The sequence below is a fragment of the Amphimedon queenslandica genome, unplaced genomic scaffold (assembly GCF_000090795.2).
Source record: "Amphimedon queenslandica unplaced genomic scaffold, v1.1 AMPQUscaffold_12221, whole genome shotgun sequence".
Taxonomy (NCBI): Eukaryota; Metazoa; Porifera; class Demospongiae; order Haplosclerida; family Niphatidae; genus Amphimedon; species Amphimedon queenslandica.
Window position 1 is genome coordinate 9,416 of NW_003547540.1, and position 7,611 is coordinate 17,026.

Genomic DNA, 7,611 nt, shown 5'->3' on the forward strand with positions numbered 1-7,611 from the left:
AATAAACATTATCACTTACTTCCTATGTTGTAAAAAGATATCAGTTTGGTTGTTGTTTAGAAAATAAAAAATATGTAAAGATAGTACATATTATTACTTACAAGCTATAGTATGTGACAAAGAGAACAGTTGATGAATATCAGTAACAGAACAATAAATTAAAAGGTAAAGTACACAGTATGACTCACTTCCTATTGTGTGATATTTAGCAGTTTATTTGTTGTTGATTGAATAACAGGTTAAATGATAATAATAGTACACATTATGACTTACAGCCTATTGTGTGCATGGCAATTATTGATTGATATCAGAGGAAGAATGACAAATTACAAGTAAAGAATAAATAATATTAAATTATGACTTACTTTCTATTGTACAAGTTTGTTATTGTTGATTGATATCAGATATTAAATAATAAAAATGTCAATAGTCACTTACTCTCTATTGTGTGACAAAAGTTAACAGTTTCATTGATTTTAAAGAAAGAGAAAATGGATTAAAGATAAATTGTAAAGAATAGTACACAATTTGACTTACTGCCTATTGTGTGATTAAGATAACAGATTAATTGATATCAGAGACAGAGAGTTAGAAAGAGGAAATGAATAAGAGAGAGAGATTAAAAGATAAATGTAAATAATGTAAAACGTGTAAGGGAAAAGACTGATTATTTCATAAGAAAGCATATTGAATTGCACTGAATCTAGCAAGTTTTGATTTATCTGGCCATTAGCTAGCCAGCATGCATTATGCATGGAATAGCCATACTGCAGAAATTTTGATGTAATTGACTAAATGCATGGGTTTTGGCTATTTCATTATTTTCTTATGTCTATCCTATGGAAGTTAATAATTCGCAAGTTCAGTTTGGCATTTTCCAATTCACCAAAATTTAATTCCTTGCCAATAAATCTCACTAAATATCTTGAAAATTAATCACTTTTGACAGTTCAAGCACAAAATTAATTTTGGCAAATCTACACAAGATTTGCTCATCAAATAACTCATCATGTCTCAAGCAAAAGCAAGTGAAACTAGACTTATTTAGTAAAGTTAGCAATTTAATTAAGCCAGAAACCAGCCACTATTGCTCAAGACTAGGGTGCATCATTGCATTCTTTCTGTATAGCATTTAGCCTTTGGACATTGTGTCTGTCTTATTTTGGTGTTATAGAATACTGAAAAATCATTCTGTTTGCAGTTGGTCAGCATTTTCTTGTTCTTTAACTTTTAGTTTTAGGAAGGAACACAATACACATTCACAAAATATGTTATCAATGGGTTAATCATTTACTTATTATTAGGGTAACATAAATAGGTCAAAACACACATACACAGAAAAATCATTGCACTTTTGTTAACGCTCGTTAAGGCTCATCCCAAAATAACAATCACCTCAATATAACATAATATTGACTTACCATCTATTTAGTGACAATAACAACAGATTATAATCATTGTGATTGATATCAGAGACAAAGACAGATTAAAGATAAGTGTAAAAAATAGTAGCATACATTATTATGACTTACTTCCTACAAAAATACCAATTTTATTATTATTGATATATTTGAAAGAATGAAGGATTAAAAGATAATTATGTAAAATGTTATAATAGTTAACTTACAATCTATTATGTGACAAAGGTAACAGTTGATGAATATCAGTAAGTGAACCATAAGACAAAAGAATAACAATACACATTATGACTTACAAGCTATTGTGCGAGATAAAAGTTCATTGTTTATTGATAATCAGAGAAAGACAGTGACTAAAACATTATACACAATATGACTTACTTCCTATTGTGTGACAAAAATGAGTTTAAGTCAATATCAAAAAATGATTAAAATAATACACATTATCACTTACTTTCTATTGTGTGATAAAGATAAAAGTTTGATTATATTATTGGACAAAAAAAGACAAGTATAAATAATAGTATGTGGTACATTATGATACTTACCCTCTATTGTGTGATAAAATAACAGTTGATGGATAATTATCAGTAACAGAACGATAAATTAAAAGGTAAAATAGCACACATTATGACTTACTGCCTATAATTGTGATGAATATAATAGTTTATTGATATCAGAGAGGACAAATTAAAAGATGTAAATAAAAGTATTATTATACTTACAATCTATTGTTTGATGAAGATAACAGTTTAATTATTGAATAATAAATTTAGAAATAAAACATATATAACAGTACACATTATGACTTACTCTCTATTGTGTGATGAAGATGACAGTTTAATTATTGTTGATTGATAATCAGAGAGAATGATAAATTTAAACATACAAATTCTACTAAAATAATATACGCATTATTACTTACTTGCTATTGTGTGACAAAGAAAGAGTTTTATTGTTGTTGATTGATAACAAAAAATAAGCTGAAATAATAAACATTATCACTTACTCCCTATTGTGTATGTGATATAAAATAACAGTTTGATTATTGGACAACTATGATAACAATAAATAATAGACTTACATGCTACATTGTGTGATGAAGACAACAGTTTAATTATTGTTGATTGATATCAGAGAGAAAGACAAATTAAAAGATAAATATAATAGTACACATTATGACTTACAAACTATTGTGTGATAAAGATAACAGTTAATTGATATCGGTAAAAGAATGGTAAATTAAAAGATAAATATATAAAATAGTACACATTATGACTTACATCCTATTGTGTGATGAAGATAACAGTTTATTAATGATTGATATCAGAGAGAAAGATAGATTAAAAGATAATATGTAAATAATAGTAAATATACTTTATGACTTACCCACTATTGTGTTGAAGATAACAGTTTGATTATTGTTGATATTAGAGAGAAAGACAAATTAAAAGATAAAATGTCACTAATAGTACACACATTATGACTTACAATCTATTGTGTGAAAGTGATATAGGTAAGAGAACCATTAAATTAAAAGATAGTAGTACACATTATGACTTACTTCCTGTTGTGTGACAAAATAACAATTTAATCATTGTCAAAGAAACAACAGATTAAAAGATAATAAGTACATAATAGTTACCCATTATTACTTACTCCCTATTGTGTGATAAAGATAACAGTTTGATTATTGGGAAAATAATATATATATATAATACATTATGACTTACTGTCTATAATGTGTGACAAAGTTATTTTTAATTAATATCAGGGAGAATGGACAGATTAAAAATAAAAATTGTACACCGTAATATTTTACCTCCTATTGTGTGACAAAGATAACAGTTGATTGATGAATGTCAGTAAGAGAGCCATTGAATAAAAGATAAAAATATATTAGTACATGTTATGACTTACTCTCTATTGTGTGATGAAACAAGTTTAATTATGATAGCAGAGATAAAGACAAGTTAAATAAATTCTACATAAAAATATACACTTTAAGACTTACTTCCTATTGTGTGACAAAAATGAGTTTAAATTGATATCAGAAAAAGGAAAATTAAAATAAAAATCATCACTTACATCCTATTGTGTGATAAAGATAAAAGTTTGGAGTATGAAAGATTAGAAGATAATAAGTAAATAATAGTACATGTTATTACTTACAATCTAACAAAGATAACAGTTGACAAATATTAATAGGAGAATGATGAATTAAAAGATAAATATATAAAATAGCACATATGACTTACTCTCTAGTTATTGACAAAAATAACAGTTCAATTATTGTTAATTAATATTTCAGAAGAATGACAGGTTAAAAATAATAAGTAAACATTATTACTTACAATCTATTGCGTGATAAAGATAACAGTTGATGAATATCAGTAAGAGAACCATAAAATAAAAATAAATTATATGTAATAGCATAATACATTATGACTTACAATCTATTGTGAGATGAATATTATAACAGTTTATTGATATGCAGAGATAAAGACAAATTAAAACATAAATTCTACATAGTAATAAGCATTGTGACTTACTTCCTAATGTTGCCAAAATGAGTATCAGAAAAAGATAAATTAATATAATAAACATTATCACCTACTTCCTATTGTGTGATATAGATATTAGTTTGATTGTTGTTTAGAGAATGAAGATTGATGTAAATAATAGTATACATTATTACTTACCCACTATTGTGTGAGAAAAATAATAGTTAATGAATGTCATTAAGAAAATCATAAAATCAAAGAATAACAGTGCACATTATGATCTTACTGTCTATTGTGTCATGAAGATAAAAGTGTAATTATTGTTGATTAATATTAGAAAAAACAGAGGATAAAATGTAAATAACAGAACTCCTTGTTATTACTTACAAACTATTGTGTGACAAAGATAACAGTTGATGAATATCAGTAACAGAACAATAAATTAAAAGGTAAAGTACACATGTGGTATATGGCTTACATTCTATTGTATGAAGTTATCAGTTTGAGAAAAAAAGTCAAATTAAAACATAAATTCTACTAAAATAATATACCCATTATGACTTACTTGCTATTGTGTGACAAAGAAGTTTAAATATTGTTGATTAATATCAGAAAATAATAAGTTGAAGTAATAAACATTAAGACTTACTCCCTATTGTGTATGTGATATAGAAAATAGTTCAATTATTGGACAAATAAAAGATAAGTATAAATAATAGTACCGTCATTATTACAGCTTACATTCTATATTGTGTGATGGATGAAGATAGCAGTTTAATTGTTGTTGATTGATATCAGAGAGAAAGACAAATTAAAAGATGACAGTACATGATACTTACCCACTATTGTATGACAAAGATTAGTTTGATAAATAAAAAAATATATGATAGTACACATTATGACTTACTGTCTGTTGTGAAGTTTATTGTTGATTGATATCAGAGAGAGTAACATATTGTTAAATAATAGTATAGACTTACCCACTATTATGTGCCAAAGATAGCAGTTAATGAATATCAATAAGAGAAGCATAAATTATACGATAAATAATAATAGTACACAATATGACTTACTGGCTATTGTGTGATGAAGGTAACATGCAGTTTAATCAGCATTGTTGATTGATATCAGAGAGAAAACAAGATGAATGTAAACAAAATAATTGGTACACATAATAATATCATGAAAAGTGAAAATAGAAGAGGCAGGCCAATATTTTTTGAAAATTAATACCATTTGGATATGGAGCAAACTTTGCATGCAGATTAAACCCTAACAAATATCCTTGTTAGGGTTTAACTATGAAATCATAAAACGTCATTGCAGTTAGCTTTGGTATGCCATTGGGTTTATAGGGAGAACCCAGTTCTCAAGGTTTTCAAGAGCTAAAAGACCCAAGATTTCACAGATTTTGATGGACTTTGGCGACTAAGAACCTGTGAAAGTTTCATCATTATCTCATATTCCTATAAAAAGTTATTCCAGTTTTTCTTGTCCCAAACTCAACCGCTGGGATATAGTATAGTGTAAGGTATTATACATATATAGGTTCACAATGATTCTATTCTGAGACTTGATGTAGAAGCATGCTATACCATTTGTTTGCATAGTACTTTTGGCTTAAGGGATTTGATCATATTATTTTCAGAATTTTATACATAAATACCAGTGTGTGCATTGTTTTATATATGATTTCAATAGTATACCCCTTTCCTTGGATCACCAGCCATCTTGCAAGTACTAAATTAAATGTTGCAAAAAATTGAAAAGAAGAGAATTAAAAAAAGAATGGAAAGATAATAATATTTTGAAACACAAGTACAAGCATAATGGATTGACCATTAAAAATGACTTCAATGCTGATAAAACATTACATCTAGGTAGAATTTTGCATTTGTTTTTGAGACCTTCATCTGATTAAGCCCATGCAGGAAGTACATGTATGGCTGACTAATGAACTACACAAATGATTTTATAGGCAAGCATAGGTCTGATGTGAGAAAAGGAGTAGGAGTGTGTAACTCCCACACTTTAATTTGATTACTAATGAAAACATAATAGTCTAAGCTTAGCCATCCTTATCCCAGTCTTTTTAGATGAAGATCATTCTGGCTCACTCTGGGATCATAGTGCACATTTATATATCTGATGGGCAAAAATGATGCATATCAATAATTTATGCAGTGATATGTTATTTAAATGGTTCTGAGTGGTTGTTGCACATTCATGTGAGATCATGACGTGCCTAACTAGGGTTGATTATGCTAATGTATAATTATTGCTGATTCAAAATTGTCAAAAAGAGCACAAATATTATAATGAAAGAATTTGCATCTCAGGCTCTCAGCTGTTTGTCAATGAATACTGAAAGCTCTGAAATTACAAGTATAGTTATTATATATTGTTTTTTGGCAGACCGTGACATCAAAAGGAAGGACTGGGAATCATTAGACTAGCTGGGGAATTAGTATGCCACATGCTATAATAATTTCATTCATACATACACCTTACTCTATCAGTATAGCAGTCTTCAAAAATGTCGCGGGTACGAGTGTGGCTTTAGCCACCCCGCTTGAGTAAAGTTTGGTTGACTTCCTAGCTTTCTTGATGTAGATCCTAGGTCAGGAGCTTAGACAATGTAAGCAGACCTTTCTCTGCAGTATTAATAATAACTAAATCGCACGCCTACGCACATCAGAATGTACTATAGACACCTATGTTTGTGGTATCTCAGTTCTAGTCGTTGAATAGACTATAGTAGGGCCACACTGACTTTTTACTGTTATTATAAGTGCAGGTTTGGTGGTCACGTGTGAAGTAGCTGCTAATTGTTTGTTAAGTGTTTACCTTAAGGAGACAATTATTAGCGTGTACTTATTTTAGCGATTTTCATGAAACTGACATTTGGCTGGTACTTAATTTAGCGTTTTTGATCATTTGGTATTAATAACTTCTAGAAGAATTAAAGGGGTGAGCCTAAGCAAGCTATAGATTATGTGCTGTGATCTACATGTCTGAGCTAGCAAAGCAATTGCACAAGTCTAAATACAGCAGATCTTGTTGCATTAATCTTGCTGAAATTGCTTCATCACTGGCTCAGCAGCCATTAAAGTTATCTTGCTTACAGTTAGAAGCAGTCACTAAACGAAGAAGATTGTCATCTGCTTTGTTAACCTAGGCTAACTGCTAGAGAAGTCTTTGGACAGTAGTTTAGTATTATCTTGCTGACCGTTTGCTGCAAATAAGCTCAGACTTGCTGACGGCCGCCATTTTATTCATTGTGACCACACCCACTTTTAATGAAGAAATTAAAATTAGCGCGGACTTAAGTTAGCGATTTTTTAAAAATCGCTAAAATTCGCTAAATTAAATACCCGCAAACAATTGTCTCCTTAAGGTATTTATATTGTGTATACCAACTATGAATATGATTATCTCAAATACAGCACATCACAGGTATTATAATTATTAATAAAACTAAAGATATTGTAAATTAAAAGTTTAAAAGTAGTCAGATGTCTTTCTCATTGTTGTGGGCAGTTACAGATTTATTGGGAGAGGTACAGCAGCATCTGCAAGTAACTTATGGTGTGATCATCATCTATTCATCACCGAACTCCCAACAGACAAGGATAAAAAGACTCAGGTTCATCAAATTGTGTCTGTAGTTCAAGTTCCTGTATATCAAC

At 29.0% G+C, this 7,611-nt stretch overlaps 1 long non-coding RNA gene across 1 annotated transcript; it reads right to left on the reverse strand.

Annotated features, from left to right (window-relative positions):
• Nucleotides 1–4,829: 4,829 nt before the first annotated feature.
• On the reverse strand, nt 4,830–6,570 carry LOC109588234 (uncharacterized). The gene is made up of 3 exons (XR_002188035.1): nt 6,434–6,570; nt 4,996–5,662; nt 4,830–4,905 (listed from the first exon to the last, which is right to left on the reverse strand). It is a non-coding gene; the product is annotated as an uncharacterized LOC109588234 (long non-coding RNA).
• Between the last annotated feature and the right edge of the window lie 1,041 nt (nt 6,571–7,611).